Here is a 22,255-nt window from a genome sequence, read left to right as displayed (position 1 = left end):
GCCAGTAAGCCCCTGCTGTATGCAGGCATCAGGCTAGACTGGACCCGGGCTGGAATCCAGACTTCCCCAGACTTCCCCAGGAATCTAGACTTCCTCAGGGAGTGGTCATTTCTCCAGGGGCCGTGTGGCTCTGTGACGTGGGAGACGGGTTTGGGTGGCACGGGGACAGATGTGTTTTATTTTGATAGTATTTCAGTGTGTATTAGAGAAAATATAGCACATTAAGTCTGTGTGTGTGTGTGTGTGTGTGTGTGTGTGTGTGTGTGTGTGTGTGTGTACATGGACTGAAATAGTCCATACTTCTTAAAAACATTATTTATTTAAATTCAAGTTAGCTAACATACAGTGTGGTCTTCGTTCCAGGAGTAGAACACAGGGATTCATCACTTCCATAAAACACCCAGTGCTCATCCCGAAAAGTGCCCTCCTTAATGCCCACCACCCATGTAACCCAACCCCCACCCACCTCCCCTCCAGCCACCCTCCATTGATTCTCTGGATTGAAGAGTCCCTTACGGTTTGCCTCCCTCTCTGTTTTTATCTTATTTTTCCTTCCCTTCCCCTGTGTGCATCTGTTGAGTTTCTCAAATTCCACATAGGAGTGAAATCATGTATCTGTCTTTCTCTGAGTTATTTCGCTTAGCATAATACCCTCCAGTTGCATCCACGTTGTATGTATGATTTCAAAAGTCCGCGATTATAAGAAGAATATTAGGCAAATGAAGGTAAGTTGCAGAGGGGCCGTGAAGGAACTTTCTTGGGGTTCCCCAAGATGTTCTTGATCACAATGGCTAAAACTCTTTGACTTGTAATTTCAAGTGTAAACCACACCACAGTAAAGTTGATTTTGAAAAAGTAAATATGGGTCATATGTGTTTTACGCAGAAGCCACAGCAGCCGCACCTGCGTGACTGAGGGTTGGAGACCCCCGTCTAGGCCAAACGCGCCTCACTTTTCCAAAGGCACACCGGAGGCCCAGAGAGGCGTGTGCCTCACAGGTGTTGTGCCAGGGGCAGGATGGGCGGGGTGGGGCCCGGCGTGGAGGCCTTGGCCGGCTTCACTGCCCCGTGTGGAGGGAGGTGGCCGTGATGGATGGGCGTGGGTGTGGCTTGTGGCAGAAGACAGGCTGTCCTCACATAGGTGGGCAGGTGGCATGGGTCTGCTCAGGTTGCTAAGGGATGCCTGCTTCTGTGAGGAGGTCCTGCAGAAGGGAGCTTTTCTGTCCTTCTCCCCTCCCTTCCTTCCTTCCTTCCTTCCTTCCTTCCTTCCTTCCTTCCTTCCTTCCTTCATAGTTTTTTTTTAATGTTTATTTATTTTAGAGAGAGAGAGAGAGACAGAGCGTGAGCAGGGGAGGGGCAGAGAGAGAGGGAGACACAGAATCGGAAGCAGGCTCCAGGCTCCGAGCTGTCAGCACAGAGCCTGTCGCGGGGTTCGAACTCATGAGCCGAATGACCTGAGCCAAAATCGGACACTCAACCAACTGAGCCACCCAGGCACCCCAGGAGGGAAGTTTTCCAAGTTTCAAGACCAGAGAACCCGAGTTTCCCTTTGGGGGTTATAGAGTCCTCTGCACGCTCCCAGGTATCAGCTTCCAATGTTCCATTTTTTTCTCTTTTAGACACTGCCAGTGTCGTGAGGGCTGACGCCCACTCCCCCTGGGGCCAGGTCTTGTCTTGGCTCCTCGCAGGTGGGCGGCGACACCTGGGGTGGGGGTGGGGGTGTAGGGATCAGGGGCTGCGGGCTTAGACCTCCTGTCTTCCCCTCAGAGGCCTGGGTGGGTCAGGGCAGTTCACCAGCACTGCCGCGGGGCGCCCTGGCCAGGAGTCACAGACACTTGGCTTTTTGGCTCCCATTTAGGGACTGGCTGTTGCTTAGGCTGTTGTATTCCTGGTTGATTCGTGGCCTCCCTCCCTCCTTCTCTGCCTCAGTGGTTACAGTGCATCGGGCACAGTGGTGCGGACCAGCGGCGGTTACCAAGTAATCCTACTGACATGAGTGAATGTTTTGTCACCGTGTATCCTGTGCCTAGCACTGGGCGAACTGGTTTTACTTCTGTGGCCTCGTTTACTTCTCAGGGCAACACTGGGACGGAGGTGTGTTGTTTAAGGACGGATGGTCCCCGAGCTTGCTGAATTCTCACCTGCTCCAGTGCAGAAACGGTGTCTTTTGTTGGGAGACACTGTGAGCGTCTTGCTGGGAAGGAGGAGCCTAAGGGCCAGGTGTGGACCTGTCCTCCGTGGTCTCTTCCTCCTGTCCTGGTCCTTGGAAGCTGATTTTAGAGACCCGTGTTGCAAAGGTGTTTCTGGTTTTATTTTTGTTTTTGTTTGTTTTTTAAAAAGATTTTGCTTCCTACCAGCAGCATCAGGCACTTTTCTGGGGCCCAGATGGAGGCTGCAGGGTTTCAGGGAGGAGGCCAGACAGACGCGGAGGCAGGCATTGCCACTCCGAGGGCTATTCATCAAGATCAGGAGGCCGCTGAGGGCCGGGAATGCGACGTCAGAGCTGGGAGCAGAAGCACGTGTCTATTCCTGGATGCAGAAACCACTCTGTTCAGCAAGCAGGGCCGTGTCCCTGCTGTGTCAGGCCCTGCGTAGGGCCCTGGGGACACAGAGGTGGATGAGCCATAGACACTGCCCTTGCAGTTCACGGCACAGTAGGAAAGGATTCGGGTAGATGGAGCTCTGAAGGGGTGGGGGCTGCTTCCCAGTCTGTGATCTTGGGCGGGTCCCACTGTCCCCTTCTCTGAAATGGGGGTTGGGACGGGGACAGTAACAGCATCAATTTCAAAGGCATCGAGCTCCGACCGGGAGCTGCCCCCCTTGCTCGGTCTCTCTGACCTGGTGGAATGTTCTATGCTGTAGGGAAGCGGGGATGCTGGCCTACTACCCGTCTCATTCGCCCTGCCTCCCGCAGCATGTCTGTTGAAAGAATGAACGTGACGTTGACCTTGGAGGATTTGGGGTTTAGGCGGGTGGAGGCTTGGGAAGAAGGGCAGTGTCGTGGGCAGGCGGAGGTGCAGAGGAGGGCAGGCCAGAGGCATGGGCAGGGAGGACGGGCTCCTGGGGGGGAGGGCTGGGCTGTGCTACAGATCCTAGCTGCCAGTGGGATACCTTGCTGAGGCGCTGAGGCCAGCTTTTGAGCACCGGGTAAGAAGGGTCTGCTCTGTGCTGGTGGGGAGGCAAGAAGCGTGGGCCCTGGCCCCCTTCCCAAGGAGCTTACGGCCTGGATGGGAGAGGAGGACCCCACAGGTAGAATGAGAACTTGATATAATTGGGACTTTGTGAGCAGATGTAAATATTGAATTCAAGTCAGGTTTTTTTTTTCCCCCCAATTTTCTACTCTTTGGGAGCTAAATGACACGGACCTTCCTTCCACTTTGGGCACGTGTGGGACAGACACGCTGGGGTTTGGAGTTGGGCCTGGTTTCAGGTCCTGGTCTCAGTACTTCTTACCAGGGCGGCCTTGGGCCCTGACTCCTGATTTCACTGAAACCCTGCTTTCCCGTCTGTAACGCGTGAGAGTCCTTCTTCATCGGTGAGACTTGAGGGTCAAGTGTGAGGGTCTGCCCAGAACTGGACCGGGACAGAGTGCCTGCTCACTGTTGGGTCATTTCTTCGTCGGAGGAAGGGCTGTAAAATTGGTGTGTGTGTGTGTGTGTGTGTGTGTGTGTAGGGGTAGGCTGTAAATTACTTTTTGTTTTCTTTTCTGAACCCCTCGAATTTTTTCCTTGATGAGCATTTTATTTTATTTTTCTTGAAGACTGTAACTTATGAGGAACAGACCTGACTAGGCCATCTGCTCAGTTGGGTCTTTGCTTCTGCAAATTGGCCCTGTGCCCTCAGTGGCAAGTTTGGGACTCGTGAGTGAGCCCCACGCCTTGGTAGACACATGCCATGTGCTGCTTTAAAGCCGTGAAACGTCCCGGGCAGCCAGGAAGAAGGGAGACTCTTGGACCCTGGTTCCTTTGCAAAGCCTTTTGCCCCATAAACTTGAGCCTCAGGCTGTCAGTCCTGGCCAGCCCTCCAGCCCCAGGACCTTGGATAAAATCCAGCCATGGTGCAAACCCCCAGCCCGCTGTTTTCTGGGTGCGTGTATTCGGGCCTGCTGTGTAGCCTTTTGGACCCCCCCCCCCCCCCCCCCGCCTCCTGCAAACCTAAAAGCACCCTGTGACGCCATCCAGTTACCCGCATCAGAAACCTGGGCGTCTTCCTGCCTTCTTGCCCTGTCCCCTCATCCAGGCCCGGGCCCTGACCAGGAACTCCCCTGTCTCCTTCCACGTGTCTGTGGAGGGAAATTCACCCAGTGAAGAAAAGTGAGTGCTTACTATGAGCCAGGCCTCAGGATGGATGCTGTGGAAAATCCACAGATAAAGCCCCAGCCTCCTGGACTTGACATTCGGAGCGGATGGTGGGGGCTGTGTTGGGCGGGTGCGGGAGAGCCGCGGTGGACAAGTGGAAAATACGTGAGAAATGTAAGTGCGTGTTTGCCGCAGCTCCTGGAGGTCCGGTCTCCCAGCACCTGCTTGGCCCGAGGATATGCTGGCCAAGGGCGCTGGGTGCAAGAAGGGAAGACGTTGGCTCTGCCATCTTGAAAGGGCAGACTCGCCCTCCGTGGAGTCCGAGTGGTGTCAGGGTTACTGCGAGGGGCCGTGGAGAAAAGGAATGTTTGCATGCATTTCCTGGAGTCTGGAAGCTGAGGCCTGAAACCCTCATTTGCTTAGGAAGAAACAAATGCAAAATGGCGCCATGCCTCTGCCCAGGGAAGATCTGCTGGGTGTGAGCCAGCCTTTGAGACCGGCCGTCCTTCGTCCACCTGGAGCCTCTCACCAGGAAATGCGGTTGCCCTGCTCTTGGCCTGAAAGAGAGGCACCAAATCATTGCGCTCTAGCTGGCGTTCAGCGTGGGGCTCTAGAGTTTACTCAGCAGTGTCCACATCACCCAACCCACTGCTTTTCCAGAAAGCTGTCCTGCAACGGGAATCACGTCCAATCTTCATTTGGTCCCTCACTATTCTCTGGGCACCTACCTAGGACCAGGCTCTGGGGGAGGTCCAGGCACAAAGTTGACTAGACCGGGTTCTTGCTTCTAAGGATGGAGTGTTCAGAGGAGGTGAGCTCTGGGTGGGGGGCAGGGACTTCTTTCTGTCTGTGTTTCTGTCTCTGTGTCCGGCCGAGCAACGGCTCGGCAAATCCTTGTTGCACGAACGATGCTTGGGTGAGATGAATGAGTGATTGGATGGGAACAAGTCAGAAGGTGATGCCAGCCCAGAGTGGCCAGGGTGGCCAGGGCAGAGGGGAACACAGGAGCCGTGGGTGCCCTGATGCAGGTTACAGAAGCCTCTGGGGGAGGCTTATGAGCTGAGGAGGAGAATATCCACACGGCATTCGGTCCCTCTGGCAGAGGGAGGCACAGGGGCGAACATTCGGAGAGCTGAAGGGGGCGGGGGTGTGGGGGGGGACTTTAGAGGAAGAGGAGGCAGATGGGAGACTGGTGGGCTTGGGCTGGACCCTGAGTGGGGGGACCACCTGAAGCCATTTCGGCGGAGGAGTGACATGATGGGGCACCCAGAAGACCACGTGGAAGACGGTTGGGGCCAGCGGGGCCTGGGAAGCAGACGAGGCCGCACCTCCGAGCCCAGGATTCCCCCGCTGTTTATTTGCCAGGGTGTTGCCCAGACATTGGTGTTTCTGGTGTTTCGGCCCAAACACGTTCTCTGCGGACGGCCAGTTGATGTTTCTTTGTTACCTGTCGATGTGCACTTTTAAAACTAAACAACTTTGTGTTAGCCTCCTTAGATGATTTAAGGGCCCCGCAAGAGACTGGGTTTTTAAGAGTTGGCCTCTTCCGATTTCTATGCCATTAACTTAAAGGAGGCAGAAGAGTTTCTTGTGTCATTTCCTCCTCTCAAGCGTGTGTTGGGCAAGAACCCAGACCTGTGTTCCAGTCCTGCTCCATTACCTACCAGCTCTGTGACCCGGGGGGCAGTGTCCCCAGCTGTTAACAAGGGAGACAAAAGGTACCGGAGATAACTGCCCTGCCTGTTAGAGATGGGGGTGTCTGACCTGAGGGTGTCAGTGCCCAGTGTCGTCTCTTCGATTAAACACTCTAATTAAAGTTGGCCGCAGGGAAAAGGGTTCCTAGTAATCGAAGCTCATTCCCTTCACGGTTATTGGACTTTCATGTGCACAGGGGGCACCTGGGTCAGTGGAGTGCGCTGTGTGACCTTGCCCAAGTCACTCAACCTCTCTGAGCCTCAGTTTCTAGTTTCTTAGCCTGTGAACTAGGGACCATAATCATTTCTGTCTCACTGGGTATCGGGACAGATCAGAGAACTCCAAAGGTAAGAGTTGACCTGAAGTTTTCTGACTCCTGGTTTTGTATCCTCAACCCAATTCATCTGAAATGGTGTTTTCAAGATAATACTTTATGCGTCCTTTTAGGCCTTCTATTTAGGGGGATCCTTAAAAACAAATAATGTACAGGAGTTAGTGCACACATTTCTTTGGTAAGTTTTGAAACGTTAAGGTATGCCATATTTGAGGATGAGTTCAGCGGGGCTGGCCTCCCCCAATGAACTGTGTCTGGAAGGAAGCACAGCCCAGGGTAGGTTGTGTCTTTCAGGCAGGTTAAGTGGGAGAAGATACTAGAGAAGCTTCACATCTGTTACTAGCAGATGTTCTCGACCCTGGCACCTGCATGTTGGAATCACCTTGAATCACCTTGTCTGTTTTGGAAAAATACCCATGTCTGTGTCCGCGCGCCCCCCCCCCCCCCGATCCGTGTTGTCTGGACTCCATCTGGGTGTTTTCCTAGTTTTGTTTTTTCATTATTGATACAGAAATACAATGAATTTTTATATACGAATCTTGTATCCTGCCACCTTGCTGAATTCGTCTATTAGTTTTAATAGTTTTGGCTTTCTTGGTTTTTATAGATTCCTTAGGGTTTTCTGTACACAAGATCCTGGGAGCTGCAAATAGAGATAGTCTTACTTTTTCCTTTCCAATCTGGATATTTCTATTGCTTTTTTTCTAGCCTACGTTTTCCGGATAAACCCGTAGTCCAATGTTGAGTAGAAGCAGTGAGACTAGACATCCTCGCCTAGTTCCTGCTCGTAGAGGGAAAGCTTTCAGGCTTTCACCGTTGAGTGTGATGTTGGGGGTGGGGTTCTGCAGATGCCCTTTATTGGGTTGAGGAAGTTTCCTTCTGTTCCTCATTTGTTGACCGTTTTCATCATGACAGGTAGTCGATTGCATCATAGGCCTTTTCTCATCTGTTGAGATGATCTTGATGAGGTTTTTGTCCTTTATCCTATTTTTTTAACTTTTAAAAAATCTTTCTTTACTTTTGAGAGAGAGAGAGAGACAGAGACAGAGCATGAGCAGAGGAGGGGCAGAGAGAGAGGGAGACACAGAATCCGAAGCGGGCTCCAGGCTCCCAGCTGTCGGCACAGAGCCCGACATGGGGCCCGAAATGATGCACCGCAAGATCGTGACCTGAGCTGAAGTCAGACGCTCAACCGACTGAGCCCCCCAGGCACCCCTTTCCTTTATCCTATTTAATATGGTGTATTACATGGGTTACATTTGGGTGTTAAACCAGCTTTGCATCCTGGGATCAAGCCCATCTGGTGTCAGTGTATGCTTCTTTTTATATGTTGCTGGGTTTGGTTGTTAGGCAACCAAATTTTGTGTTTTGTTGTGTTTTGGCTTACAGATGCATCGCCCCAAGCTCGTCCATCTTCACGTGACCTTCTCCCTTCTCTCTGTCTCCAGATTTTTCCTTTATATAAGCACACCAGTCATTTTAGATCAGGGCCACCCTATCATGTTAACCTGACTGTGTTAACCTGACTGTGTTGGTAAAGACTTTATCTCCAAATAAGGTCATGTTCTGAGATACTGGGGTTAAGACTTCAATACATGAATTTTTTCAGGAGGGGGAGGAATTTAACCCATTATACAGATCAGGAACACTTTTCAGTATCATTGAAATGTTCTTCTGACATTGATTTTCATTTTTTTTTCATTGGGTGGAACCCATTTTTTTTTAAAGTTTATTTATTTTGAGAGAGAGAGCATGCACGTGAGCAGGGGAGGGGCAGAGGAGAGGCAGGGAGAGAGAGAATCCCAAGCAGGCTCCACACTGGCAGCACAGAGCCAGCGGGGGGGCTCGAACCCGTGAACTGCGAGACTGTGACCTGAGTAGAAACCAAGAGTTCGATGCTTAACCGACTGAGCCACCTGGGCACCCCTGGGGTGAAACCCTTTTAATGAACAGAATCTTATCTTGAAGTCCATGTGGAACATGTGGAACCCCCCCCAAAGCAAGCTAAAGTTGGGGGTAGTGGTGCCCCAGCCTCAGATGGGTCCAGAGATGAGTGGAGTTGTCTGTTGTTGTGTGTGTGTACATGTGTGTGTGCGTGTGTGTGTTCCTCAGTATTAATTGTTAATTATTAACATTAATGAAATGATTATTAGTTATTAATCAGGTATCCCCGATTCCACCAGAAGAATGGAGGGAGGAGTGATTTTTTTTTAATTTATTTTTTTTAACATTTATTTATTTTTGAGACAGAGAGCATGAACAGGGGAGGGTCAGAGAAAGAGGGAGACACAGAATCCGAAACAGGCTCCAGGCTCTGAGCTGTCAGCACAGAGCCCGACGCGGGGCTCGAACCCACGGACCGCGAGATCATGACCTGAGCCGAAGTCGGACACTTAACCGACTGAGCCACCCAGGCGCCCCAGGGAGGAGTGATTTTTAATCTCATCTTTATCTGTCTTCCCCAAATTTTTAACAATGAACACATAATACTTACTAATTAATAATTATGCTCATTAATATTAATAATATCAATCAAGTTATTAATTGATGAGTTAATGCGACTCTTGCTGTATTCACAACAACCCAACCTCCTGAGTTGTAGGTATGATTATTTTCCTCAGTTTTCCAGGTAGAGAGACAAGCTTGGAGAGGACAAGTAACCTGCCCGAGGACACACAGCCCATAAGGGGTAGGGGCTCGATTCTAACTCAGTCTGATACTGAGCTGGGCCTCGAGAACACTCTGAGGTTCTAGAACATGAAGTTCCATCAGGGGAACATGGGTGTGGCTAGGCTCTCTTTGTAGGGAACATGAACAAAGTATTAGGTTTTCTGCTGTGTTATTTGAAGTTCTTTATGTCCCTCTTTAATTTTGGCGCAGTTTTCTGGGGCACCCCTATCTCTACCTGTGTTCATCTGTGGGGCTACTTCGAACAGGGGTGGGGGAGGCAGGGGTGGTTGGAAGGTGGAGGGGCTGGGTCTTGGCTGGGCCTCAGGCTTGACCCCAGAGTTGCCCTGCAGGGAGCTGGGGGGGGTCAGAAGCCATTGTGCCACGGCTGGCTCCAGCCACAGCTGTAAGCAGGGTGATGGCCACACCCCATAAGCACCCCCCCCATCTGCCAGGCTCACACCAACAAACGGGCACCTTGCAGCACACCCTGGGTCCCCATTGATCCTGGGGTCAAATCTCGTGTGGATGGATGGATGAATGAATGAATGAATGAATGAATGAATGAATGATGTATCTATGGTTACCTGTAGAACCCAGCTCTGAGGCAGCCTAGGAAATGTAGTTTCTGGCTTTGTAGCCTCCGTATTTCAGGGGGGATGGCTGTCCCCCTTTGGGGTCATTTCCTCAGGGTGATGTGAGTACAGACAGACTGAGAAGGGGGGTGTTGAAGTGCCTCTATCTCAGATCTTTTTTTTAGGTTTATTCATCTATTTATTTTTGAGAGAGAGAGAGAGAGAGAGAGAGAGAGAGGGAGAGAGAAGGAGAAAACCAGCAGGGGAGGTGCAGAGCGGGGGACAGAGGAGCTGAAGCCGGCTCTGTGCTGATAGCAGTGAGCCTGATGCGGGGCTCCAACTCATGAACCATGGGATTGTGACCTGAGCTGAAGTCAGCCGCTTAATCGCCTGAGCCGCCCCGGCGCCCCTCGAATCTTCAAGCTACTCATGGTTCCCTGGTTCCCAGGGTCCCTCCCGGACGGGTGGCACGTACCGTCTCTGAGCAAGAAGTACAGCCTAAGTCTGGTCTGGCCCCTGTGGCCCCTGTTAGGACAGCACGCCCTCCTCCGTTCAGCTGGTGGTTCACGGGAACCACAGGGCCTAGCAAGTGGCATGGACGAGGCAGGGCTGCACGCGGCCGTCTGCTGGGGCAGGAAGGAAGGAAAGCCAGAGGGCCAAACAACAGGCCGCTCCTCAGCCCGAAAACGTGGGGAAAAGGAAACATGTCCCATCCCAGGGGTAGCCCGGACGGGGCCACCCAGTGGGAATCCGAATCCTGGAGCAGAGGAGGGCTGGAGCAGGCAGCCTGTGGAGGCCGGGGTGGGATCTGGGCTCCTCACTTCACCTCCCCGAGCCTCAGGTTCCTCACCCATAAAATGGGATCGTCGGTTGAATTCCACGAGCTCCGTGTTGAGATTCAGCACAAGACCCCGCGTAGCTGCCCGGTGGAAGATGAGCTGATCGCAGGCACTGTGGTCTGATCTCCGCGTGCCATCCGCCAGAGCTTTCTGAGAGCAGTCCGGACCCACTGGCACGGGGCTTACCGTCGGCCGGCAGGAGCAGAGGGGGAGGGGACCTTCGTGGCTGGCCTCTTCCCGAGTCGGCGGTTCCTCAGAAATCTAAATTCTTTACCTTAGTTCGGCTCTTGACCAGCACTGACCATCATCAAAATTAAGAAAAGCAGGAGTGGAAAGGATAAGTCAGGGGTAACCGAGTGCCGGTGTTTCTGGCTGTGTGAGCGTGGGCAGTGGGTTGGCCTCTCTGTGCCTCCTGTTGTTTCCAGTATGAGGCATGGAAAATGCGACCTCCCTCTCGGGAGCTTGATAGGGTTAAAGGGATGGCCCTTTGCCGACACTTAGCACTTGTAATAGGTCCCTCTGGTGCTCCCCTCATTCCTGCTCCTGGAGGAAGATGTTACCACCCGGAGGCAGGAATAGGCCTTCCCAGGGCGACTAAATATTCTCGTGGTCGTTTGGGTTCAAACAGACCAAAATACAGGTTTATAGGTGCCTGCCGAGAGTCCAAGCCCTTCTGGAAACGTCGAAGGAGCTGTTCATTCACCGTGGAATTCTCCCCACATCCACTGTTTCTCGATTCGCCCGCCACCAGTCTCCACCCCGGCGCTAGGTGATAATTTGAAAACGTCTGTGAGAACTTCTGTGAGAGCTGGCCGTGCTGGCAGGCAGTGGTTTGGGGAGGAGCCAGTGGCTGGGGCTCACGGGGGCTCGGGTTCAAGTGCAGGGTGGCTGGGGCTCCGCGGCCTCTGTTTGCTTCATCGTAAAGCGGGGCCATCACTGCCTCCTCAGCTGGGCTGTGGTGGTTGATGCAATGAGATTGGGGGGGGTGGGGCGGCTAGATTATTTTACGCTGCAACGTGCCCTGTACATGGTGGCATTTTTGTTAAGGGAGGGCCAGGCTGGGCCCGGGGAGTGCGCATCTCTGGAATGGGCTGGGTCAGCTCTGGTGGCATCCTGCAGCTTGAGAATGGGGGAGGAGTGGTCCCCGAGGAACCCCGCCCCAGGCCCCTCCAGACTCCGAATAGATGGACCCTCCGTCTTTCTTCTGTCCCTGCCCGGGTCCTGCTGGTGCTGTGGGGCCAGCTCACAGGCAGGGACAGAAGAACAGAGCTCAGGGGGTAAAGGGAGTCTGGTTACAACATGTGGTGAAGGACTAAGTTCTTTCGTGACTGTTAATGCTTTTAAGGAAGTGGGTTTAACATTGGCCCTGTCTCCTCCTTGCCCTCCCTCCCTCCCTTCATGTCAGAGTGTAAACACTACGGAGTAGGTATGGTGGGCTTTTTCGCGTGCAAACGAGCCCTTTACATTTACGAGTCTTCTAAGCCTTTCAAAGAAGCTGCTCACAGAGTCTGCTTCTCGTTGTTGCTTCGGGAGATGCTGGCAGTGGATGGGGAAGCGGGGCTGAGTCCTGCTCACGAAACGCCCAGGAGCACAGGCAGGGGAGTCCCGCTCAGCTACCTTCCCCGTTCTTCTTGGCAAGGGCTTGGTCTTCGCTTGCGATTTTAATTTACATTCATCATCATGGTTTTGTGTGTTCTTTCGGGCCACATCATTTCCCCAAGTGCTTCTGGAGAATCAGTTGTATAATGCAGTTTTTATCTTACTGAATTTATTACGAAGATCTTTCTTTAATTCAAATAGCTGGCGCTTTGCGGTGTAGGTGAGAGATTGTCAGCATCGGGAGACCAGCAGTGGCTGGGGGTTCGTTTCCTTTCGTAGACTAGGAGCGTGCGGAAGACAGCTGGCTTTGTGGCAGCCTGGGGGGGTCTCGAAGTTCACTGCTGTCTTGTAGACCACACATAGCTGCCTGCCTTTTTCCCAACCACTTTGACAGTCCCTGTCTTTTTATTGGTGCAGTTAGACCACTGATGTTTAAAGATTTTTTTAAAATATTTTTTATATTTGAGAGAGAGAGAGAGAGAGAGAGAGAGAGGGCACATGAGCAGGGGAGGGGCAGAGAGAGAGGGAGACACAGAATTGGAAGCAGGCTCCAGGCTCCAAGTGTCAGCACAGAGCCTGATACGGGGCTTGAACCCACAAACTGTGAGATCATGACCTGAGCCAAACTCGGACGCTTCACCGACTGAGCCAGCCAGGCGCCCCTGGACCACTGATGTTCAAAGTGATTATTGATATAGTTGGAGTAATATCTACCGTATTTGTTATTTTTCTTTTTTTAATGTTTATTTATTTTTGAGAGAGAGAGAGAGAGAGAGAGAGACAGAGCATGAGTGGGGGAGGGGCAGAGAGAGAGGGAGACACAGAATCGGAAGCAGGCTCCGGGCTCCGAGCCGTCAGCACAGAGCCGGACGTGGGGCTCGAACTCACGGACTGTGAGATCATGACCTGCGCTGAAGTCGGACACTCAACCGACTGAGCCACCCAGGCACCCCTGTTATTTTTCTGTTTATCCCCGTTCTTTGTTTCTCTTTTTGCCTTCTGCCCTTTTTCTGCCTTCTGTGGTTTTAACTGAGCATTTTACGTGTCCCCATTTTCTCTGCTTTCTCGGCATAGCAGTTACACAGGCACACCTCATTTTCTTGAGCTACGCTTTATTGTGCTTTGCAGACAGGGCCTCTTTTACAAATCGAGGGTTGGCGATAACCCTACGTCGAGCAAGTCCTGTCTGTTAGAGCCGTTCCTTCCAACAGCATTTGCTCCCCTCGTGTCTCTGTGTCACCTTTTGGTAATTCTCACAATATTTCAAACTCTTTCATTATTATTGCATTTGGCAGGGTCATCTGTCATCGGTGATTATGACTCTGGGAAAGCTCAGATGATGGTTAACAGTTTTTAGCAATAAAGCATTTTTCAATTCAGGTATATACATTTTTTTTTAGACATTGTACTATGGCACGTGTAACAGCACAGTATGGTATAAACGTAACCTTGATGTGCACTGGGAAACCAAAAAATTCGTTTCACTCCTTTCGTTGAGGTATTCACTTTCTTGCAGTGGTCTGGAAGCAGCCCCGTAATATTGCCAAGGCGTGTCTGTGTTTCTTAACTTCTCAGAGTGGCGGCCTTAGAATTTGCAACAGACACGTAACACAGACGCCTAATCCAAGTCCCTTCCCAAATGACACCGCGTGACGTCACATGTAGCGTGCAAGCACCTTCCACACAGTCTTCCTGTTCCCTCTGTCTCAACCCTCACCGCACTGCTGCCTTCCGTGCCCCTCATCCAGAAGCTGTAATCGCGTGATACGTTGTTGCTGTTACTATTTGGACCACTGTCACCTGGTAGGTCATTTAAGAATAAGGAAAATAAGAGGTGCCCGGGTGGCTCAGGCGGTTAAGCATCTGACTCTTGATCTCAGCTCAGGCAGGTCCTGGTCCCACGGTTCATGAGTTCAAGCCCCACCTTGGGCTCTACGCTGGGCATGAAGCCTACCTGAAAAAAAAGAGAAGAAAACTAAAAGTTTGTATTCCTTGTCTAGCTCTCTTCCTTTTCCTGTGTAGATCTGTATTTCTTTTCATTTTAATGTTTTTAATTTTCATATTTTGAAATCTATCTTCCTTCCTTCCTTCCTCCCTTCCTCCCTCCCTCTGTCCCTCCTTCCCTTCGCGGTCTGCATTTCTGACCTACATCATCTTTCTTCTCACAGAAGAGCTTCTTATCACTCTTTTTTTTTTTTTTGCAAGGAAGATCTTTTTCTTTTCTTTTCTTTTTTTTTTTTCAACGTTTATTTATTTTTGGGACAGAGAGAGACAGAGCATGAATGGGGGAGGGGCAGAGAGAGAGGGAGACACAGAATCAGAAACAGGCTCCAGGCTCTGAGCCATCAGCCCAGAGCCCGACGTGGGGCTCGAACTCACGGACCGCGAGATCGTGACCTGGCTGAAGTCGGACGCTTAACCGACTGCGCCACCCAGGCGCCCCGCAAGGAAGAGCTACTGGTGACAAATCTCTTCAAATTTTGTCAGAGAAAGCCTTTACTTCTTCACCTTTGAAAGATGATTTCACACGGTACTGAATTTTAGATTGGGGGGAATTTCCTCTCAACACTCGATCTCACTCCACTCTCTTCTTGCGTGGTTTCTGAAGAGAAGTCTGATGTGATTCTTACCTTGGTTTCTTTTTAGGTAAGGTGCCCCCCCCCCCCCCCCACCTCGGCCTCTTTCAAGATTTTTCATTGATCTTTGATCTTCTTCAGCGTGAGCGGGATGTGCCTATGAAAAGATGTGTTGGCTTTCTGGTATTTATCCTGTTCGGTGTTTGGTGAGCTTCATGGATCTTTGGTTTGGTGTCCAACATTGATTTTTAGAAATTCTCAGACATCACTGGTGCAAATATTTCTTCTCTTCCTTTCTCTCTTCTCTTTCTGGTATTCCCACGATGCACCTGTTATACCTTTTATAATTGTCCCTGAGTTCTGGGATACTCTGTTCTGTTTCAGTCGTATTTTTTCCTTGCTGCTCGGTTTGGAATAGATTTATGGACCTATCCTCATTGGTTCTTTGCCCAGCCAGGTCCAGTCGGCTAATGATCGCCTCAGAGGGTTTCTTCGTTTCTATTTTAGTGACTTTTTTTTTTTTTTTGGTTTGTTTTTTAACCTTTAGCACTTCTTTCTGGTCCTTTCGCAAAACTCCTGTGTCTGCTAACATTACCCATCTCTTCTCGTGTGTTGTCTACTTTTTCCTTTGGAGCCCTTCGCGTATTAATCATAGTTACCGCACAGTCCTGGTCTGATAGTTTCAGCGTCACTTCCCTATCCCAGCCTGGGTCTCGTGGTCTCATGCTTGCTCTGTCTCTTCGAGGTGGGTTTCGAATGCCTTGTAACTTTGTAGTTGTGGAAACACTGGGCAGGAAGTATCTGGTAAAAGGAACCTGAACTGATTTATTTCCACGGCAGTTTCTGCCCTGGTAGGGTTGTTATTCTCGGTACCCATCTGTCTGCCTCTCCAAATTGTGCCGTGTGATCTCAGCTGACAGACGGGCGTAAGAAAAGTTACTGATTTTCGGTTCAGCTTTTCCTCGTGCGGATGAGGGTGAGGACTTCCAAGCTCCTTAAGCGCCAGACCAGAAGCTGGGAGTTGGACGCCATTCTTTCCGTGTTCTCCCTCCCTCCTTCCTTCCCCCCACCCCGGCCTCCCCTGTTCTCCCCCCACTTCCGCCTGCGCGTGCCCCACCTGCGTCGCACTGGGCAGGACTTGTCTGGGCATTGCCCCGACTGGAGGTTTCTCTGGTTTTTGTTTTTATTTTTTATTTTTTAGTGGGGGGCATCATGAGTTCAGGCCCGAGCTCTATGCGTTGGTGTTTAGAGAGGCCTCCCTTCCCTGAACTTGGCTGCACTTTACTCCTTGGGGACACATCAAGATGGACATGCTAGGCTCAGGTGACAGAGGTCGTCCAGAGTTTCCCGGGCCCTCCTGCCCCTGTTGAAGGCCGTGTCTTCACGGTCCAGCTGTGCTTTGTCAACTGCACCCCTCCATCCAGCCCTGAGCTTCAGAGATGACCATGCTTACTCTGTGGCTGGGGTGACAGTGACAGGTGGCAGTGGTAGGTGATGCAGCCAGCGGAAGGAAGGGGTGTCTGACTAGGGACAGAGGAGCATGGCCCATGGGGGAGTTTCGCTGTGCCCCTTCTGTGGCTGTACGTAGGATACAGAGGTGGTTTCTTCGTGATCTGTGTGTAGAGACGTTGAAACGAGCAGGCAGACAGAGGTCTGCTAGGAGGGGGCTTTGGGCAGGAGGGGCCGTGAGCATCGTAGGGGCAGGGCGGGGTGCGGCTTGCTCAGTGGGTAGGAGACAGGCAGCAGAGTCATGCTGGGCAACGCATGGGACGCATTCAGCCAGCTGAGCTCCTCTGCTCCCAGTTGTGTTTACCCAAGAGCAAGCCCCAAGGTCCTCGATGCTCAGCGTCTTGTCTTTCTGCTGCAGCCATATTTAAATATGGAGGGTGCGCGACTAGGGTGGGGAGAGGCCAGAGAGCCGAGCCCACCATCGGGTGCCCCGTCTCTGCCCACGCACATGCCAGTCCTCACGTGGCTGTACTTGGCTTCTTTGTGGAATGGGGCTGTTTTTAATCAAGGACTCAGGAAACCTTCGTTCCCTGAAGGTACCTCTGGTGTCCTTCTGGCTTTGTGACTGGAAGGACACCCGTGGGGATGGGTCTGGGGATGGGCGATGCTTTCACACCCAGCGGACATCCAAGGAGGGAATCCTGATGTTTGGGGCACCTGCTCTGGGCAGGCACTTTGCTTGGTGCTGGAGACTGAGTAAACCAGGTGACTGAGGAGGAGCTGAGAGTCCACAGGGCCAAGGCCTGCAAATAAGCAGAGGTGGCCCTGGGGGAGTCGGCAGGGGGCCTTGCCAGCCAGACACCCCACTGCAAGGTCCCTACTGGGCCTGTCCCTGAGGCAGGGGGACTCCTGAAGCTTGATTTGCTGTCATTGCTGTTGTTATCACTGGTGATGTTTTGTTAATTTTCTGCACTGGGGTGGGAGTGGGCTGACCTCTGCTTCGGAGAGTGCCCTCAGTGGGGGGCTGGGGAGGTAGGTGGCTGGGAGGAGGGGGGCAGGGAGACTGTTTAAGGCCTTGAGGTTCATGGGGCTGAGAGTTGGCACCAACTTGGCAAGAGCATGCGGCCCTATGTGTGTGTGTGTGTGGGGGGGGGTTCTTGAGCCTCAGTGGCCCCTGGAATAGGAGGGTCCTAGGCAGGGGGCCTGCTGACCCAGGCGGGGGGACCCCCCAGCTGCTGTGATGAATGACATCATCAGCCAGACAGAGGGGGCTGTGGAGCCAAGGGCATCTTAGTGAGCCTGGGCCAGGTCCACGGTGTCCTGGGCGGGGGCGGGGGGTGGTGTTAGTTCCACTGCTTCTAAAGTGCCAGGTAAGCTCTGGTGACCACCTTGTGAGATGGGGGGGGGGGGGCTGTGGAGTCTTCTCTCCCCTCTGGGCTGCCAGTCCCTCTGGGACCCCAGGCAGGCCTGTGATCTTCCTGGGCCTCAGTTTCCCCATCTGTAAATACTGGCCTCATAGTCCTGGAGACAGGCAAAGACGCCTAGAATCATCCAGTGCAGTGTGGGCTACAAGGACCCCCTGACCTTGCCTGTGGGTCCAACAGGGGCTTGGAGGAGGCGTGGCCCAAGGTGAGTCCTGGGAACAGTCAGGAGGTGGCCTGAGGTGGCCCGGTGGGGCAGGTTCTGTTGTCATTTCCAGGACCCGCCGGCTCTGAGCTTCTGGGGTGTGTGATGGGACGCAGGGGCCATGGGGCCCGGGCTACAGGCGGCTTGCTCTGGCCTCTCTGACCTTACTGGCGCTCAGCAGCCCTGCTCCCACGCGGTGCCGTGTGCACGGCGCATTTCCCCTGCATGATGAGAAACGTTGGCTGAGGACACAGCCCAGGCCGGGCCACGCACAGGTCAGTGGCAGGCCTGGGTGAGTGACTGGGCCTCTTCCGTTCCTCATCCTGGGTTCTCACTACAGAGCTTTACCCCAGAACCAGAATAAGTGTTAGGAAAACCTAACTCACTTGACATTATTTGTCGCATTTTATGGAAGATTTAAAAAAAATTTTTTTTTAACGTTTATTCATTTTTGAGAGACAGAGACAGAGCATGAGCGGGGAAGGGGCAGAGAGAGGGAGACACAGAATCCGAAGCAGACTCTAGGCCTCAGCTGTCAGCACAGAGCCCAACACGGGGCTCGAACTCATGAACTGTGACATCATGACCTGAGCCGAAGTTGGAGGCTCAACCGACTGAGCCCCCCAGGCGTCCTTGGAAGTTTGTTTTTTTTTTTTTTTTAACTTCCACCGACTACTTTGCACCAATATGAAAAGAGTCTAGACAGCAACAGCCTTATTAATTTGTTATAAGTGGAGAACAAGGTCTCGTAAAAAAGTTAATATCTAGGCCTCTCAGGCTTTTTCTTTTAAGTATTTAAGGAATTACTATTTTATTCTCTTTTTTTGGTGGCGGTGTGTTGGAAAATCTTTGTTCCCTTTTCACTGCCTGTCTGTGTTTATCTTTTGTAAAACTGTCTTCCAGTTCCTCGCTTTTTTTTTTTTTTTAATGTGTATTTATTTTTTGAGAGCAAAAGAGAGACAGAATGCAAGCTGGGGAGGGGCAGAGAGAGAGGGAGACACAAAATCTAAATCAGGCTCCGGGATCTGAGCTGTCAGCACAGAGCCCAACGCAGGGCTTGAACTCACGAACTGTGAGGTCATGACCTGAGCTGAAGTCAGATGCTTAACTAACTGAGCCCCCCCAGGCGCCCCCCTCACTTTCCTTTTCTGCTCTGGGCAGGGAGACAGACACTGTGCTTGCTAGCATTGTATGTAAAGCATGAGATAATGGGCTCTGAGCGAGGGACTGGAGATTTGCCTACTGTGCGGTGCTCACTGGCCTTGGGTGGATGTTTGCTGAGCCTCTGCGGGGTTCTTTTGTCAGCCCGGGGCCGTGCCGTCTGCTCATGCGCTCGGAATGGAAAGCCCCTGGCACGGAGTGGGCACCCAGCTCGTCTCAAGTAGGAGAATGACCTACTTTTGCCTCCATGGGTGAGGCCTTCATGGCGGTCAGCAGCTGCGGGGCTGTTGGTAAGGATGACCAGTGACACTGTGAGCCTCGGGCCAGAGCAGCGGGGGGTGTGTTCCTGGCAGAGGAGGCCAGCTGCCTGGGGCCCACGGAGAGCCCCAACTTTGATCAGCCCATAACTTGGGGTAACATCTCCTCCTGTATCCCCTCATCGCGACACGACTGAGGCCCCGGCCTGGCCAATGTTGCGTCAAGATCCTGCCCTCGAGAGGCTGATGGAGGAGCAAACACACAGGGCAGCCCTCTGCCAACCTGGGAGCCGAGAGGAGGTGCCAGACCATGGGGCCATGAGGGGAGGCTTCCTGGAGGAGACAGAGCGGGAGGTGGCCATGAAAGGAGCGGGAGGGAGGATGGCTTTCTCCGTCAGGGAACTGAATGCACCGTGGCCTGCTGGGGAGTGTGGGGCGGGTGGCGGGTGGCGGGGCCCGAACTTCGGGGTGAGTCAGACCCTGTGGGGCCCACACCCCTTCACGGGCCAGGCTTTCTTCAAGGTCAGCCTGCACCTTTGACGGCCGTGAAGCAGGAGAGTCAACAGCCCTCTGATTGCAGATGCCGATCTCCATTTCTCATCCGTGAAGCGGAGAACAGGTCCTGAGACGCTGGTGTGCACGCACCTTTCCAGGGGTGGCTGGGGTGACAATGGGGCCGTCCCCACACACGGCCTCCCTTCTGGGGGTCTGGTCTGTCTCTCCTTTGGCCTTTCTGCTCTTGGGGCCCCGAACGCCTGGCTGGGAGACTAGGAGGCGTTGGGGTCCAGCTGGCCAGGGGGGCTGATACAAGTTGGCGTCTGGGGACTGGCCCCGAGACTTCACCGGGCTCTGTTCTCACGGTCCCCCAGGTGCTCCTGGTGTACTGTCCCCCCACGGGCTGGGGCTTCCTCTCCCGCCCTCCCCTTGTGGCTCAGCTGGGGTGCCATCCCAGGGCCTCACGAGGAGTGGGCCTGTTTCACTGCCTGCATCTGGCATGCTGTGCCGCCTTGGGCAGGTGCTTGACCTGCCTGAGGCCCAGATGCCTCATCTGCTACCCTGTCCTCTCTGGCATCTTCAGGGACCCTGGGAGGGGCTGCTGGGGAGGGAAAGGGGCCTTCAGGACAGGTACTAGGGCCGCTGAGAAACTGTGACACTGGCTGGGCCGCACCTTGACATGGCGGCTTCCAGCGGTGCCTAATCTTAGCACCTGTTATCTTGACCTTCACGGAGGCTACTGGGAGGCTGGCATCGCTCCTCCTAATCGATTCATATTTCTTTTGTTTGGTGAGTGTCTTCATTGGGCTGAGTGTCCTGCTGAGCACAGATACGGATCTGAGCAATTCCCACCCCCCCCCCCCCCCGCCGTGAGGTTTAGTGCCATGGGGCCCATTTAACAGATGAGGACACTGAGTCTTAGAAAAGTTCAGTGACTTCCCCAGAACCATCCAGCCAGGAAAGTGTGAGCTGAGAGGACACACTTACTGTGGGTGACAAGGCCGTCCTACAGAACAGTCAGCTGTGTCCTGGGGGGTGTGGCTCGGGTCCTCTCTTTCCAGGCGGGTCCTTCCCTTCCAGGCGGCCCTTAGGGACGCGGTGGAGTCGCTCCCGGAGAGTCCATCAGCCTCAAGAGCAGGTGTCGCTGCAGTGGTCTGGGGACAGGGCCCATTTGCTTTTCCTTTGGCTTCTGTCTTCTCTCTTTCCCAGCTAGATCCAGATGGTTCTCTGAAACTTGCTTTCTTTTTTTTTTTTTAAAAAAAAAGGCATCATTTTTTTTTCCTGTAAAGCAGTAATAGAAATAGAAAATTTGATTTATCTGGAAGAGCGTAAAGAAGAAGGTAAATATCAGCTGTCACTCGGGCAGTCGCTGCTAACATTTGGGACGCCTGGCTGTCTGTTCCTCACCACTGCATCCCCAGGGTACTGAGCCTGGAGCCCAGCAGGGGCTCAAAAAATAGTTGTGACCAAATGGAAAAAATGAATAAGTACATACATACATACATATATATTTCTTTTTTTATTAAAAAAAATTTTTTTTACATTTTTATTTATTTTTGAGAGAGAGATAGAGCACAAGTGGGGGAGGGGCCGAGAGAGAATGAGACGCAGAATCCGAAGCAGGCTCCAGGCTCCGAGCTGTTGGCACAGAGCCCGACGCGGGGCTCGAATTCACGAACGGTGAGATCTTGACCTGAGCTGAAGTCAGACGCTCAACCCACTGAGCCACTCAGGCGCCCCAAGTATATATATTTCTGAAAACTGAGATCACAAATTGTATTTGTTCTTTGACTCTGTCTTTTCACTCATTCATCTTTCCCCCTGTGGTTTGGTGTCATTTACTCAACCGTCCCTTTGGCTGGGGGGACGGATTGTTGGGATTGTTGGGAAGGAGAGCTGTGTTTCTACAGAGGCCGTACCTCTGGTTGGTCCTTACGGCGTGTCCCTAGAGGTGGTGTCGTTGGGCCACAGGATGAAATGGACAGGAGAAGAGTCCTCCCTCTGGATGATGGGTCTGGAGAGTGCTCCCTGCTCACTCTTCAGGGGCGGGGCCGCTTCCGAGAGCTTCTGTGCCGGTAAAGGCAGGCGGGTCAGGGCAGCGAGGAATGAATTATGGATTATGCTCTAATAAGTCACATGAGAGCAAAGGGAGTTCATACTTCTCTGAAGACAGAACGGACCTTTCTGGAATCAATCCGTGGGGATGCTGATTGTGCCTGGATAATCCTTCATGGCATGTTGAGAAAACTGCTCCCTCCTGCTCAGCAGGGCTGTGGCCGGCCTCCACCTCTGCCTTCCCAAATGGCTAGACATTCCAGCGCCCCCAGGCCTAGCAGGTCACGCCCGACCTCAGCTCACAAACACTGAGCATCTGCAGCTTCTAGCTCCAGGCTTCTTGTTTATGGCCTCCCTTGCTGGCTTCGTCTCTCCGGCTCCACCTGCGAAGGCTGGCATTCCTGCATGCTGGAAGGTTCTCTTCTCGCTGTGCATGCTCTCCCAAGGCGATCTAACCCCGGTGCTAGCTCTGTGGCTTAGGAGTAGCTTACTGCACCTCTCTGTGCCTCGATCTTCTCTCATCTCTAGGATGGCCCTAACATCTGTGCCTACCTCTCCAGGTGCTGCAAGGACCACACGCTCCCCAGCTCCTAGCACAGGACTTGATGCATCATAGGGCTTCACTCATTC

At 52.7% G+C, this 22,255-nt stretch overlaps 1 protein-coding gene across 15 annotated transcripts in view; it reads left to right on the top strand.

Moving 5' to 3' along the window:
* Positions 1-22,255, top strand: part of JAKMIP1 (janus kinase and microtubule interacting protein 1) — a 141,155-nt gene that overhangs the window by 38,053 nt on the left and 80,847 nt on the right. The window lies entirely within an intron of this gene.

Source organism: Acinonyx jubatus, chromosome B1 (assembly GCF_027475565.1).
Source record: "Acinonyx jubatus isolate Ajub_Pintada_27869175 chromosome B1, VMU_Ajub_asm_v1.0, whole genome shotgun sequence".
Taxonomy (NCBI): Eukaryota; Metazoa; Chordata; class Mammalia; order Carnivora; family Felidae; genus Acinonyx; species Acinonyx jubatus.
This window is presented reverse-complemented; position numbering and strand designations above follow the sequence as displayed.